The sequence below is a fragment of the Leptinotarsa decemlineata genome, unplaced genomic scaffold, assembly GCF_025532065.1.
Source record: "Leptinotarsa decemlineata unplaced genomic scaffold, Ldec_3_MD MMD2_tig00026369_RagTag_RagTag, whole genome shotgun sequence".
In the NCBI taxonomy this organism is placed as follows: Eukaryota; Metazoa; Arthropoda; class Insecta; order Coleoptera; family Chrysomelidae; genus Leptinotarsa; species Leptinotarsa decemlineata.
The window spans coordinates 6,154,246-6,169,900 of record NW_027412709.1 but is presented as its reverse complement, the minus strand read 5'-3'; the positions used below and the strand labels follow the sequence as shown (position 1 = coordinate 6,169,900).

Sequence of the window (15,655 nt, the reverse complement as noted above, 5' to 3'; positions counted from 1 at the left end):
ATATATTTTTTCGAAATAACTTGTTTAGTTTTTGTCGATCAAGTTGAGCTGAAATCACGTTGAGCTATTTGAATACACTATTTGAAGTACTATTAAACATATAAAAGTGTTTTTGATAGTGTGTATCATAACATTCTCATTTTTCAGGGAATTAATTTAATTATATTATCATTTCAAAACTCGTCGTCTTTGATATATGAAATATCAAAGGATACACAGTTACTCATGCTACTTTGGGGTTTATAATATTCTTGGTAGGAACTAAGGACAGGGAAGACCGAATTTGAAAGATATGGTTGCAATGCGGGAACTGATTCCTGTGATATAGGCGAAATGGAAGGATTAGAGGTTTGAGACGGTGAAATTCAAAATTTCATCATTACGGAAATATCGTTGTCTCTCAGAGATTTCTCCATTCCAAAGACGTTAATGAGGCCATGTGAGATAATTCCTAAAATTATGGTCCTCTCACAACCTACTCTCAGATCAGTTGAATATTGTACAATGATCATATTATTGATGCATATTCGTCCAATCATCCAACGATTTTGCAAAAAAAAATTGTAGAGTAGGTTTCTTATGAAACCTATGTGTTTTTTGAATGATGAAACCAAACTAAGAGGTACTTGTTTTCTCGAAAAACCCAGAGAAATCTGTTTTTTTTATTTTTCGACCATAAATCAAAAACTAAGCACTTCAAAAAAACACTTCGAACGAAATGAAATTGGCTGAAAGTTTCTATAAAATGATCATATTAAATTTGAAATTCAGGTAGTATTTGACTCCGTTGGAGTCAACCACGTCATTCTAACTTTACCAATATCAATTCATTCACCTGAAAAAATGATTCGTTGAAAACATCTAGATTTTGGTGACTTTTAGAGTCATGTTTTATGAACCCGCTAGTTTATAGAAAGTCGTGCAACTACTCTGCTTGTAACTGTTTGTAACTCAATTAATTTCTATGTCAGAAGACATCCATTATTATCAACAACAAAAAATATTCACGGGATATTGATATTGGAAATAGATAATGATAAAAAATTTGTTGAAACAAAATTGTATTCCCAAGCTTCAGAACCATTAGTTATAAAACTATCAATCATGCTTTATTGTCCAAGAAATCCGTATTGACAAAACTAGTCAAACTTTATGAATTCAACAATGTTAAAGTTTTAAAAAAATATTAAAATTATGATATACAGTGAACAATTATTATAGGGTTAAAAAATGTACATAGACGAATACACATATACAGGGTGTCCCTGGACTTCCTCTTTTCCTCTCGGGAATGTATAGATGGGGTCAAAATATCACCAGTACTTCATATAACTTTTTTTCTTTAAAGTCTTCGTAACCAAGTTACGGGCCCTCGAAGTTACAAAATGAAAAATGTTTTTCTTTGATAACTTTTCAAGTGAATATTCAAAATCATCCAAATTTTGGTAATTGACTAAACAAATGAATTCCGTCGATGAGCTTTCATGCAGGAGTCAGTTGTTTTGCTACAAAGTCAGGAACGGACGGATGGTCCACACCCCAAAACTTTGAAATGACAGATATTTTTCAATATTTTTCAACAAAATAAGGTTACTTGGACAATTTTATGAATAAAAGTACTCGTGTGGAAAGTCGATCGGAGCAACGAGTCTTGATAAAAATGTAGTTCTACTCGACGACATCAAACCCGCTCGTCCACCATTATTTGAAATGAATAATTATCAAAGCAGAAATAATAATGATAACGTTAATTCAACAACATTTATAACAGGAATAATACAAAGTATGCTAAAATGAAGTCGTAAACAAAAAGTACAGTACCTATATGGAAGTTTAAGTCACAATTGTGATAGCAGATATTTTTTCAAAAGAAATATCAAGTTCTGTAGATTCGTGATGTTTTTAAACTAACAAGCTACTCTACTATGAAATATCGAATTCATTCCATATTTTGTATGTACATAATACGTGTGGAATAATCACGTTTCGTGTTGATCAGTTATCTGAATCTCATGAAACTCAACATTCGAATGTTTCAAATTCTTCTTCACAGCTAAACTGTTGAGAAGTTTCACTGATAATTATAATTTTATGGGAGAAATTCTTTAACACGAATCTAAATTTAGCTGAAAAAACGCACATCGGAAAAAATATTTACTATACTAATAAAAAGCAAACGAATGAACTACAAAAACGGCTGCACATGATCAGGTGAAAAATATCCAGGGAATAATTATGTTCCATTTCTTTCACAGATGTTGACAAAAAAACCTTTTAGAAAGTTTTGATAAAAAATGAGAAACTGGAATGCGATTTTGTTTTGTTGAGTGGTGCGTTGTCATATGACTATCAATGTATTGTCAATATTCTATAGGATATTTTGAATTTTTTTGATATGGCCGAACAGTTTACATTCAATGAATATGCAGATATGCATGTATTTTATGGACGAGCATTTTGTAATGCTGCAGAAGCTCGTTGTCTGTATTCCGAGCATTTTCCCAATCGAATGGTACCGTCAAGAGAAACATTCGAGCATGTCGATCGCAGCTTGAGGGAGACAGGTATGTAATAATTGATAATTAATTTGAGCACGTTGTTTTATTTCGATATTATTGTAGGTACAGTCTTGCCAAAACGAGGTGGTGAGGGCGCTCCTAGGACTTCAATGAGCATCAGAAATCTATCAGAACAGTTCCATACATCCAAGTCCACTATTCATAGAATAATTAGGGAACAACTGCTCCACCCATTTCACATCCAGAAGGTACATGCCATGACACCTCAAGATTTTCCAGCACGACTGGAATATGCCAATCGGTTCATGGATAGGCAAAGAGATGATATGACTTTTATTAATCGAGTTTTATTCACTGATGAAGCAGGTTTCAGTAGAGATGGAGTTATCAACTCTCATAATCTCCATATATGGGCCGAAGAAAATCCCCATGGGATATTGCAAACCAAACACCAACGGAAATTCAACGTGAATGTTTGGGCTGGTATCATAGGAAACCATCTTATAGGACCATTCGTTCTACAGGACCGATTGAATGGAGAACGTTATTTGGAGTTCATTCAGAACGATTTGAATGGACTTTTGGAACATGTTCCATTGCAAACCCGAAGAGATATGTGGTTTATGCATGATGGCGCTCCTCCTCATTTTAGTTTGATTGTGCGTGACCATCTGAACCATATTTTCCACAATAGATGGATTGGTAGAGGTGGGCCATATTCTTGGCCATCGCGGTCTCCGGATTTAAATCCATTGGATTTCTTTCTGTGGGGGCATCTAAAAAGCCTTGTTTACGCTACACCTATTCACACAAGAGATGCATTGTTGAATAGAATAACATTACATTCGTTATGAACATTTTACCTATCTTTTCCATTTTCCTTAAAAACTAATATTTTCGAATAATGGTAGACATCTCAGGATGAATGTTGTTGAATTAACGTTATCATTATTATTTCTGCTTTGATAATTATTCATTTCAAATAATGGTGGACGAGCGGGTTTGATGTCGTCGAGTGAAACTACATTTTTATCAAGACTCGTTGCTCCGATCGACTTTCCACACGAGTACTTTTATTCATACAATTGTCCAAGTAACCTTAATTTGTTGAAAAATATTGAAAAATATCTGTCATTTCAAAGTTTTGGGGTGTGGACCATCGGGGGTAGTCCGTTCCTGACTTTGTAGCAAAACAACTGACTCCTGCATGAAAGCTCATCGAAGGAATTCATTTGTTTAGTCAATTACCAAAATTTGGATGATTTTGAATATTCACTTGAAAAGTTATCAAAGAAAAACATTTTTCATTTTGTAACTTCGAGGGCCCGTTACTTGGTAACGAAGGATTTTAGGAAAAAAAGTTATATGAAGTACTGGTGATATTTTGACCCCATCTATACATTCCCGAGAGGAAAAGAGGAAGTCCAGGGAAACCCTGTATAAAACAATATATAAACCATTACAGATGATAAATAAATGAATCATTACAGATATGTAAGCATCTGAAATACTAAGAGATGAAATACATCATAATATTTCTTTAAGTCATAGTGGGCTTTTTGCAGAAGTACTCCTATAACTAATTTTCTGAATTTTTTCAAATTTACCATTGCCCTATAGCACATTGAAAGGTGGTTGTATATTTTCTTGCTCTCATATATCAAAGAAAATTTTGTACTAGCTGATTTTGGGATTGGCAGGGATAAATTTTGACTTCCTCTTGTGTGGTAACGTCTGTCATTATTTGCTTCTGAATTGTAGTATATTTCGTGAATTAGGCAAACGGTTTCTGAAAGGGATAAACAAGATACAGTAAGAATTTTCTGATTGATGAAAAATGGTTTGCCCTACATATGTATCAGACAGCACTTTTTTGTAGAACGAATACTGAAGTTAGTAGTTGCTTACTACAAAAGCCCAAAAGGCAATTCCATATCTCAAGTGCGACTCTATCAAGGAAAAATACACAGTTCTGAATATTCTGAATTTTTCTAAATTTGCTATTGCCCTATAGCATATTGGAAGGTGTTTGTATATTTTGATGCCCTCATATATCAAAGAAAATTTTGTAATTGCTGATTTTAGGAATGTCAAGGGTAAATTCTCACTTCCTCCACAAGGTACAGTAAGAATTTTCTGACTGATGAAAAGTGGTTTGCAGTGGTCTTGTGATTTTGCCCTACATATGTATCTGACAGCGCTTTTTTGTAGAATGAATACTGAACTTAGTAGTTGGTGACTACAAAAGCCCCAAAAGGCATATCCATATCTCAAGTGCGACTCTATCAAGGAAAAATACACAGTTCTGGGTGAGGATTGATTGAGTTCGTTAGAAACAACTCGAACTGCATAGCTGCCAGATGCTATTTTTGCATAAATTTGTTATATTCTCATCAAATTTCAATTTATCATCTATAAATACCTTTAAAAATATTGTGTGAGTTTTGTTAACTACAGCGTGATTTTCTACAAGTAAGTCGTCAAAATTGAGTTTGCGGCAAATCATGTTTGTTTTATTTGTGTACACACATGAGAAGTTTGAATTGCACCACTGCTTAACCTTATAGAAATCCAAAGTTATGATGTCTCTGAGATTATCTTCATTTGTCTCACGCTAGAGGATCGTGGTGTCATCCGCAAAAGTGTTAATTTCCCTTCAATGTCAAAGGTTACCAGATCATTCAGAAACAGCAGAAAAAGGATAGGACCCATAACCGAACCTTCTGGTACACCTGATGCACCTGATGTATCTCTATATTCGATGTATTTCCTTGGAGTTTTACCAACTGCTTCCTGCCTGTTAGATAACTGTTAAGCCAGTTATATGACAATCCTCTAAAGCTATAGCACTGAAGTTCAAATAATAGTGTTTCATGGCTATTGGCCCCAATATCAATGTACCAACAATACGTGACCGCACCACCTGGAATAAAGAAAATTGTGTTTTCATTTGTTTTCACGAAAGCAAAACGGAAAATTGAGGACAGATCATTCTCTTGAAAAATAAAATAAAATGAAGATTGAGGTGACACCCTTATATATTATATATCTATACACGCACGTAGGTTGATGAAATTCAACTATAAAAGAAAATTTCAGCTGCCGTTGATAGCTTGTTCAGAAATTACTCCTGCATTCAACTGAATAGGTTACCCCGAAGCTTCGGCAGATTCTGAGGCTAGTGACTTAAGATCGTATACGATTAGAACGTGTCAGACGGTACCTATGAATATGGACCAGGAAATATTTAGTTGCTTATTAAGGCAGGCTCTAGAATATCCAGAAGTTCTGAAAATTTGCCTGGAGTCATTCGGAAATACTGGAAAAATTTTTCCTCGTCTTCTTTCAGATCAATGAAAAGATGACGAAACTCTCCTAGATTTTTCCTCTTCTGATTAATGGAATGGAACCACAACATTTTTTTTTGTGACTATTTTCTTCTACATTCAATAATGCGGCCACTATAATGACGAGTTCTTCGTCAGAACTGCTAGTGATAAACATGTTCCTGTCAACGCGCGATTTCAAGTGAAATTCCCTTGAAATCGAACAAACAGCACCTTCAGTATGCTGGTTGTAGATGGTCAAGTGGACGATGCTACTACCCGTTGCCATCAGGCGACGGACAGCGCTGTGCTGTACTGTGCCGGACAAGTGAGCGACAAGCTTTAAGCTTTTTGCCCATTTGTCCGGCACAGCACAGCACCGCCCGTCCCGTCAAAATACGGATAGGAATAGAACAATGAAAATGAATGAACAACCGCCCACTAGCCCGGCACGGCACAGCCAAGAGCGTCCGTCGCCGGCCAGCGCTTGCCAGCATCAACTTGTCCAAAAGTGCCTAGGAAGTTTCGGTCTTTCTGTTTTGCTATTCCATCAGTTAACAGCACAGTGTCAGACGGCATTTATAAAAATGGGCGAGGAAAAATTGAGTTGCTTGTTAAGGCAGGCTCTAGAATATCTTTAAGTTTTGAAAAATTGCCTGGAGTCATTCGGAAATACTGGAAAAATTTTTCCTCGTCTTCTTTCAGATCGTTGAAAAGATGATGAAACTCTCCTAGATTTGCCATCTTTTGATTAATAGAATGGAACCACAACATTCTTTTTGTGACTATTTTCTTCAACATTCAATAATGCGGCCACTATAATGACGAGTTCTTCGTCAGAACTGCTAGTGATAAACATGTTGCTGTCAACGCGCGATTTCAAGTGAAATTCCCTTGAAATCGAACAAACAGCACCTTCAGTATGCTGGTTGTAGATGGTCAAGTGGGCGATGCTACTACCCGTTGCCATCAGGTGACGGACAGCGCTGTGCTGTCCCGCACAGTATAGCACAGCACGGCCCGTCCCGTCAAAATACGGATAGGAATAGAACAATGAAAATGAATGAACAACCGTCCACTAGCCCGGCACGGCATAGCCAGGCACGGCATAGCCAAGAGCGTCCGTCGTCGGTCAGCGCTTGCCAGCATCAACTTGCCCAAAAGTGCCTGAGAAGTTTCAGTCTTTCTGTTTTGCTATTCCATCTGTTGACAGCACAGTGTCAGACGGCATCTATAAAAATGGGCGAGGAAAAATTGAGTTGCAGGCTCTAGAATATCTTTAAGTTTCAAAAATTTGCCTGGAGTCATTTGGAAATACTGAAAAAAATTTTCCTCGTCTTCTTTCAGATCGTTGGAATGATGATGAAATTTTCCTAGATTTGCCCTCTTTTGATTAATGGGATAGAACCACAACATTTTTTTTGTGACTGTTTTCTTCTACATTCAATAATGCGGGCACTATAATGACGACTTCTTCGTCAGAACTGCTAGTGACAGACATGTTTCTGTCACCGCTCAAGAGGCAGAAATACTGTGGAATTTTTCTTTCTGTTCGAGCGTTCGAAGCTTGTATAGTCTCTCCATCGGGAACTCTACAATTACTGATTTGATTCAATAAAGTCCACATATTGAATTTGTATAATAAAATGATATGCCTACTTTGATAACATGAAAAATATTTGCGTTGCTTTGTAATGAACAGGTTGTCGGACATTAATCACACATGAATTCAGATAGAAAGTGGTTGACAGCCACTGACCAGTAGAGTGTTGCCAGTGGGATCTCACAGAACAATAGAGTAAAATTATCATGAAAGAAAATGAAAGTGAGGGTGTTTAAATAATATACGTATCATCAAGAATTCTCCATTATTTTTATTCGAACTAAGGAGGTGAGAATATAACAGGCTCAGATTTCCAGTGTTTGTTCTGGGGTTGATGGTATCGGAATCTTTAAAAATATGGCACATCTCTGAAAAAGTTTTTTATTCAACATCACTTTCCGAATCTAGAATTGCAATATTGTCAAGAAAAGAACCCATTATCTAATGATTTTTGATAGTCTTCTGATTTCTGAAACCTGGTTCCATATGTTCATGTTAATTAAGGAATTTTTTTAAGATTATAGAGAAAACTTTCTAGATGAGGTGAAGAGAAATAAAAACTATGTTGTGGTATCAGAGGTTTATTATTGTTGTTCAAATCATTGACACTGTTATTATTGAGCAGCTATTAATATTTATCCATTTATTTATTGAATGGTTAAGAAAGATACCATTTAATAAATACTACATTATTACATAAATACTACATTATTACAACAAAATGCGTATGTCTTCACAGTAGTAGGTATACATAATACATAATGAGTTGATGAGTTATAAAATTCCTGACACTGAAGTAACAATTTTACTTCGCCTTGAACTGGAATAATATTTTCAAAGCTTCAATTGGAACAAAAAAAAAACAAAAAAAAATATATCGAGGTGACAAAGACAAAAAATAGTTTATTAGTTGTCATCATTGACTAATTTAAGCAAAACTACATGAGATGTTTCAAAATAGTCTTCAATTTGTGATGGGATGTAGAAACAATATCAGTTTGATCATTGTATCTATTAGTGTTGCGAACAATTCTGTATACAGGAGAATTTTGAGACGAATTAGTTCTCCGAAAATGTATGTGGGATAAATAGTTTATTCTAAGTGGCCGAATAGGAACGTTGATGGTTCAGTATATTGGCATTGTCTACGGAATTTGAGATAATTTCGTGTTAAATTGAAATATCAGAGATTACTCTTCTACTTAATAGGGATATAATAAGTTGAAATATTTTCTTGCATTTTCAATGTTGCCGTTGTGATTGAAATTTTGTTTGAAACGAATATATTTGACAAACATGTTCTGGATGTTTTCCAGCCGGTTTATATGAGTTTTGTATTGAGGAAACCATATAATAGGAGCGAAATTTAGCTTATTATACACAAATACATTGTGAACACAAATTGAATAATTGATGTTTTCGAAATGTTCACATGTTCTTATTACGCAGCATTATATCCGTGAGGCGACGTTTGCGATTGAGTCGACATCTGTATCAAAAATCATTTTGAAATTGAATATAATGCCTCATCTTACTCAGTTATTTGATCATTATCGATAGAGTAACCAAATTGTACCCAGTTGATGTTCTCTGTGAATGTGACGCGATGGCATTTTTGAAAATTCAAATATGAATTAGACGAGCTACAATATTCAGTAAGGTCGTCTTGGATCTTGTAACAATCATTTAAATTTCGTACGGTAAGGTAAAATTTCACATTATATGCATACAACAAAATGTTGGCATGCTTAAAACACGACTTTATATTATTTACATATATGATGAAAAATAGAGGTTCTAAGTGGGGTCCTTGTGGAACACCTGATGAGGTGAAGTACTCACCGAAATCCTTGAACTGTTACAGACTGGGACTTATATTTTATATAAGACTCTACCCATCTTAGAAGTGAGCCATGTACCCCAACCTCAGCAAGCCACTCGAGAAGAAGATTGTGACTAACCTTATCGAACGCTTTGCTGAAATCGGTGTAAATGGCGTCGACTTATAGTCTGTGGTCTATGCTTCTGTATGAATATTCACTATATTATCTTGAATTCGATTTCATTGATCGCCCTGCAAAGAAATCATGCTGTACTTACATGGTGATGGATTTCAGGAGAAATTCTTATATTTGTGAACCAATTTCTTGAACAATTTTGGAATCGCAGATAGTACACTGATAGGCCTATAATTTCGTATTATATTTTTAATAACTTGATGGATGTAGTCGTCACTACGTGGTAGGAAATCATGATGAAGAAAAGAGAAATGGAACTTTCTATGTTTTTTACCACTTTGTAACTAACGTTACTGCAGTTTCGTCTTATACGTCCTATACGAACAAATAAAAGTGATGAAAACCATAGATAGTTCCATTTCTCTTTACTTCATTGTTATGTTTTCCTTTTCATTTTTAAAAATTGGTATTACATTCTCGTTTTTCCAGTATTCGGGAAATTGTTCTCTGTTATTTGATAAATTGAAAATAAAGTTAGGGGTTTAGCTAAAGATTTAAAGCTTACTACGAAAATAATGGTGGTAATCCATCAGGCCCAGCGGCTTTGTTATTATCCAGCTCTTCCAATCCGTTTACTACCCCATTTTCTGTAAATGTAAAAGTATGTAAGCGTGTGTACACGCTTTAAAAGTAAGTTGAAAACAGATTGCAAATATCCTGTCCATTATTCTTTATGGCATCATCAAAAATAAGCTCGTTTGGGATTTTACTTGCGCATTGTTTTTCAATAGAGGCATATTTCCAAATTTTTTCGAGTTAAAAGGTGATATGTTCTCAATAGAATGCAGATAGAGTTTGAAATCGATCGCGAATCGTATTTTCGAGCAAGCTCTAAGCGTTTCCAATAAATTGAGGTCATTCTCATTTTTAAGTATTTTTCATTTTATTTGGAATTAATTCTTTCCTTTAACGCTCGTATCATTGCTTTTCTATAGTAAGGTGAAAAACACATACTTTTGCGGTACTTTGGTACCTCGTTTTCTATTATTTCACTGATACTTTTATAAAAATACTTCATGTTATGATTCATAGATTTTCCAGCAAAACTGATATCCCATGCAATAGCAGATACTGTTTGGCCCATTCGATAGTAATCAGCTTTTTTTGAAGCTCCTGACAAATGCTTCACAACTGTAGAATATAATGTCAATACTTCCAACTACTACAAAATGGCGGAACTTTTACTAATTTCCCGAATGCATTGACCTTTAACTACATAATAAAAGATAATAAGCTCAAGGTCAGTTCAGAAGATGCTCGAAATGGTTGCTTTGAATTTCTCGACATATGAACAGCCTATCCGATATTTAACGTCGAACATTTTCGAACATATTAACGTCAATATATCTAAAAAATATTTATTTTTCTCTGCCGTTTGTCCAATATTGAAGCAGATTTAGTTTCGTACACCTTTTGCTTCAAATAGCCCCATAAAAAAGTCCAAATCCTGGAAGATTCTGCCAGAAGTCCATAAATCTTCTTGGCATCCAGGTGTTCAATCTTTGTTCGGCAAATCCTAAAGCGATGCCAATGACAAGTTCTGGTACGATGAAGCTGCTTGTAGCACCGTCCTTTGCAAGGGAGTCAGAAGCCTCATTGTCTTCTAGGCCAGTATGCTGACAAAATATCGAGTGAACTGATTTGTTATTGGCTGTAGTATATTATTCCTAACCTACCACCCCCACATTTCTGAATCAATTTCTTTTACTAGCCAGGTTTGTATCTGATAACACATACAATAAATATGCTGTTCAATATCCATAATGGAAATTTCACAGCTGTGCTCTGTATTGTTAGTTTGGCAAAACTACAGTATTTGTAACTGTCTATTGAATGTTCTGATTTTGGAACACCGTACATTGCTTAGTAGAAACTACTGAAACTGCTGAAACTACTTACTACCGCTTATAATAACGTCTTCAACTGAGCTAAACACAACCCGATGGCAGTAGCTGGTATACAGAAGATCTGCCAGTCGAGGTCTTTTGTGTAATATAGTAGATTTCACTTAGTTCCAAAACATCTTCGATATAAGTAGATTTTTCACGTAACGACACTCAAAAACATGAAAAAAAAACAATTGAGCATATCCCTTGGTGTACGGTATACATACAATACCGTATCAATTTTAAAAATGACCACGAGGTCACGAGATATTAGCGAAAAACTGATTTTCTTGACCTTCTGACCCTTATAACTTTTTTACCCAGCACGATATCATTATCTACTTTCGACATCTTTATAACAACACTGTGGTGAAGGTGTATACAAAAATTCAGCTCACTAGGAATGTTTCCGCTGATTGGACTTAAAAATGCACACCATGACTGGACTATTTTCGTAAGACAGGTGACATAAGTGAATTTGACAAATGGAAATGTAACGATTATTCATACATTTACAATTGTTGACTACAAGGATGCAGATACTATTCATTCATAAATGTGACGATAAAAATGAATTGAATGTATTGAGAAAAAGAAAACCAGAGAGACATGAACAAAGCGTAGCAAATATTGATTGCCCATTGTCTCAGTTCTTTGTATATTATCGAGATCATATTCAATTATTCGTAAACATAACAGTTAATTCCGCTTATAAACTATCATTCATTCAGAAATAATGAGTTAAGTCAAGGACAATCATCGGTCGATATCTTTTTTTTCAAGGACAAAACACAAGCACTACAGGAAAATTCTGCATTTGAATTGCTACATTTGAATGCCTTTGAATGGCTGGAGATTAAATCCATTTGAAAAAACGTTCTTAGAAAGTTTATTTCACATAAACGCAATTCCCCAAATGTTCCCCAAGGGTTCTTAAACAGTGAAGTTCGAGGTGTACTCTTAAACTACCGGTTATATAGATCATGAGCCTTATTAGTGTTCGCTGATTGGGGATCTAGGTATTCAATTTGTATCTACAGTACTCTTCAAAGAGTGTCTAGTAATCCATCTATCAATTCAAAAACTGAAAAAAAGTTGTGAAAGTTCTTTTTATTGCATTTTTGTATGTGAAATATAGATTCAGCATCTCATAACTTCAATTTCTGTTTCCTGAGAAGGCTGTTTTCGAATCTCAGATGATTGGGCACGTTACTTTATGGAAATGGTGAAGACTATTCAAAGAAATATTCTATTAGGTTATTTCGAAAGTCTTGTCCGTTTCTACTTTGAACCGAAATATCTCAGTAAATACTTACTCAATTCAATCAGTGCTACGTAACACAAGTCGATTAATTTTATCAGCCTGAAAATTGTGTGCTCAGGATTCGATGGAGTCGACGTAGGCCATTTTTGCCTGGTTTGACGTTCAGGTGGAAGGCACTGATGAAATTGAAAAAATTCCACCTTTCCAATATCCATACATATTTGCATATGCGTGATAACTATTGACCTCGGTTTCCAAAAAAGGAACATTGAAAGCCCCAAACAGCAATTGAATGTTATTCATTATACGAAAAGAATTCTTGTTACTGAACAACGAATGTAATATCATTCAATCAAAAAAAATAATTTCACAAAATGTTTTGCAATTTTCTGCATAGGATTCATAGGCACTTCTAAAGCATAGGTGCATATCTATCTAAGTATCATGAAATAAGTATTTTTTTAAATCTAGCAAAATAGAAATTGTATTTGTTATTTAATTAATTCATTCTAAGAATAACTGTTTGAATCATTGTTCGCAATGCGTATTTTACAAAAAGAAACCGGAGACGGACAAGCTTGACAACCTTCCGGTAGAAACGTTTTCCCAGTTGCCTACAACTCAGCAAAACACGCGATCGAATTAAGGGAATTAAGTGAAATCAAGCCATCAGCTTCTTTCCAATTGTTTATTTCAAAATCACGAAACAAGTTCATCGCTTTCTTCATTGCTGAAACAACCAAAATTACGAAATAACATACAGGTTTTCGGACTGAAATCAACTATATCAATTAAATCTGGGACATATTTGGAAAAATCCGGATCGCCTTGGATTGGATTATTGAAAGGTAATGAGTTATTAGTGAATTCACAGTGATTATTGAACGATTGAACGCCATGTTCTAGGCGAATGATTGACCAATACGTGATCTGGTCGGACTGTAAGGCCAGGAAAATAACGGTAATCTAGTTGTTCATTTGCATGAAAGAGATATACTCGTAAGTGTAACATACTACGACAAACAAGTGCTACTTAGTGGGTTTCAATATAATTGATTTCCTTATGATTTTCAGACTGAGAGAGAGAGAGAGATAACGGAATAAGTTTATTGATTACGTTATATAACAAATATGTGTAGCAGGTTAAATGAAATACACACAAGATATTATTATCAAACAAGGCAAATATTGAAACTGAATATCATATTGCCTGAGAATATGAGATGCATATGGCGCACATGCCACATACAGTGCTAGTCAAAAGTCCCCTCCCCCCCTCGTATCTTTCGAACGGGTATACTTCTAATAATGAAATTTGGAGGGTGGAAATAAAGGGATGTAGGCTTCTTAACTGGTCATAACAGGTGACGCAATAGTCATAAATGACGTCACAAGGCCACTGTGACCAAAAATTTTAAATGGGACCCTATGGCAAGTGACAGCTCGTTTGAAAGGTATTGAAAATACCTATTCAGTCATACCAATTTTGTTTGGGTTTCGGCTGATTTTGATTGATAAATTGAAGAAATACGAAAATTATAGTTTCGCATTCAATTAATAAAGATTTAAGAACCAGTTCTTATAATAAGTGTTCAAAATGTGCTCCATCTACTTCCTGGCAGTAATGCATCCTATTGCTAAACTCTTGTCGTACTCGTCCCAGTGTGTCAGCGGAAATTGCCCTACATTCTTCAACAATTCGTTGTTTCAGAATGGCAATACTGTCAGGTGCTGTAGCGTAAACCTTAGATTTCAAGTACCCCCATAGAAAAAAATCTAATGGTGTAAGGTCCGGTGACCGAGCTGGCCATTCGGTCGAACCTCGTCGTCCAATCCATCTACCACGATATTCTTTATCTAGGTAACGTCTTACTGCACCGTAATAGTGTGCAGGAGCACCATCTTGTTGAAACGTTATTTCCAAGTTGTCGAATTCATCTGGATTATCTTCTAGAATTTCAAGAATTAACGCCTCAATATCAGTTTGTAACATCTCCAGATACAATTCACCGGTTAAGTTAGCATTGAGAAAAAGAGGCCCAACTATGTGGTTTCCCAAAATACCTGCCCAAACATTTACTTTTTCTGGAAATTGAGTATGTTTTTCACGAAAGATGTGAGGATTTGTGTCACTCCAATACCTCACATTTTGAGTGTTAACATTTCCATTGAGAAAGAAAGTACTTTCGTCACTAAAACAAATTGTCTGTATGTAGCCTGGTTGTTGGTTCATTTTATCGGACATAGTTTCACAGAATTCTAGTCTTCGGTCGGGGTCATCATCTGAAAGTTGGTGCACCATTTTTAATTTGTATGGATGAAATTTGTTTTTAGCCAACACCTTATGTACTGTCCTTTGACTGACTTCACAGATAGACGCAACTTGGGCTGTGGAAGAAGTAGGGTTCACTACCATTTCTCCAAGTATGTCAATTTTTTTGTCATCACTAATTGTTGGTCGACCAGATCGTTTGGCATCTTGAACACTACCTGATGCTTCAAACTTCCGAAGAAGCTCCCTCAAATAAACCCTCGATATAGGGCGATCGGGGTACCTCTCATTAAACAGTCGTTCCGCTGCATGGAAATTGTTTCTACATTCACCAATTATTAAGATAGCTGCTACTTTGTCGGCTACAGTACGTACCATTTTGCCTATGTAAACACTTAAACGTCTCGTTAAACAATAGTTTAGGTAAATTTTCAAGGTATAAACACTTTTGACAAGTAGATAATTCAAACACGTCAACCTTTTTGACAATGAACCAGAGGCGTACTTTAAAATCTTTATTAATTAAATGCGAAACAATAATTTTCGTATTTCTTCAATTTATCAATCAAAATCAGCCGAAACCCAAACAAAATTGGTATGACTGAATAGGTATTTTCAATACCTTTCAAACGAGCTGTCACTTGCCATAGGGTCCCATTTAAAATTTTTGGTCACAGTGGCCTTGTGACGTCATTTATGACTATTGCGTCACCTGTTATGACCAGTTAAGAAGCCTACATCCGTTTATTTCCACCCTCCAAATTTCA

General features: G+C 35.4%; 2 protein-coding genes across 3 annotated transcripts in view; one reads left to right on the top strand and one right to left on the bottom strand.

Moving 5' to 3' along the window:
* LOC111507510 (uncharacterized) overlaps positions 1-15,655 on the bottom strand; it is a 484,193-nt gene that overhangs the window by 111,511 nt on the left and 357,027 nt on the right. The window lies entirely within an intron of this gene.
* The window catches only part of LOC111506162 (uncharacterized), a 47,749-nt gene that overhangs the window by 2,908 nt on the left and 29,186 nt on the right, over positions 1-15,655 (top strand). The window contains exon 1 of one of the 2 annotated variants that reach the window (XM_023161161.2): positions 13,280-13,464. The exons of the other annotated variant lie outside the window; for it this stretch is intronic. The gene's annotated coding sequence lies outside the window, so the exon portion shown is untranslated. Of the gene's footprint in view, positions 1-13,279; positions 13,465-15,655 lie in introns of those variants that run through there. 2 annotated transcript variants of the gene reach the window in all.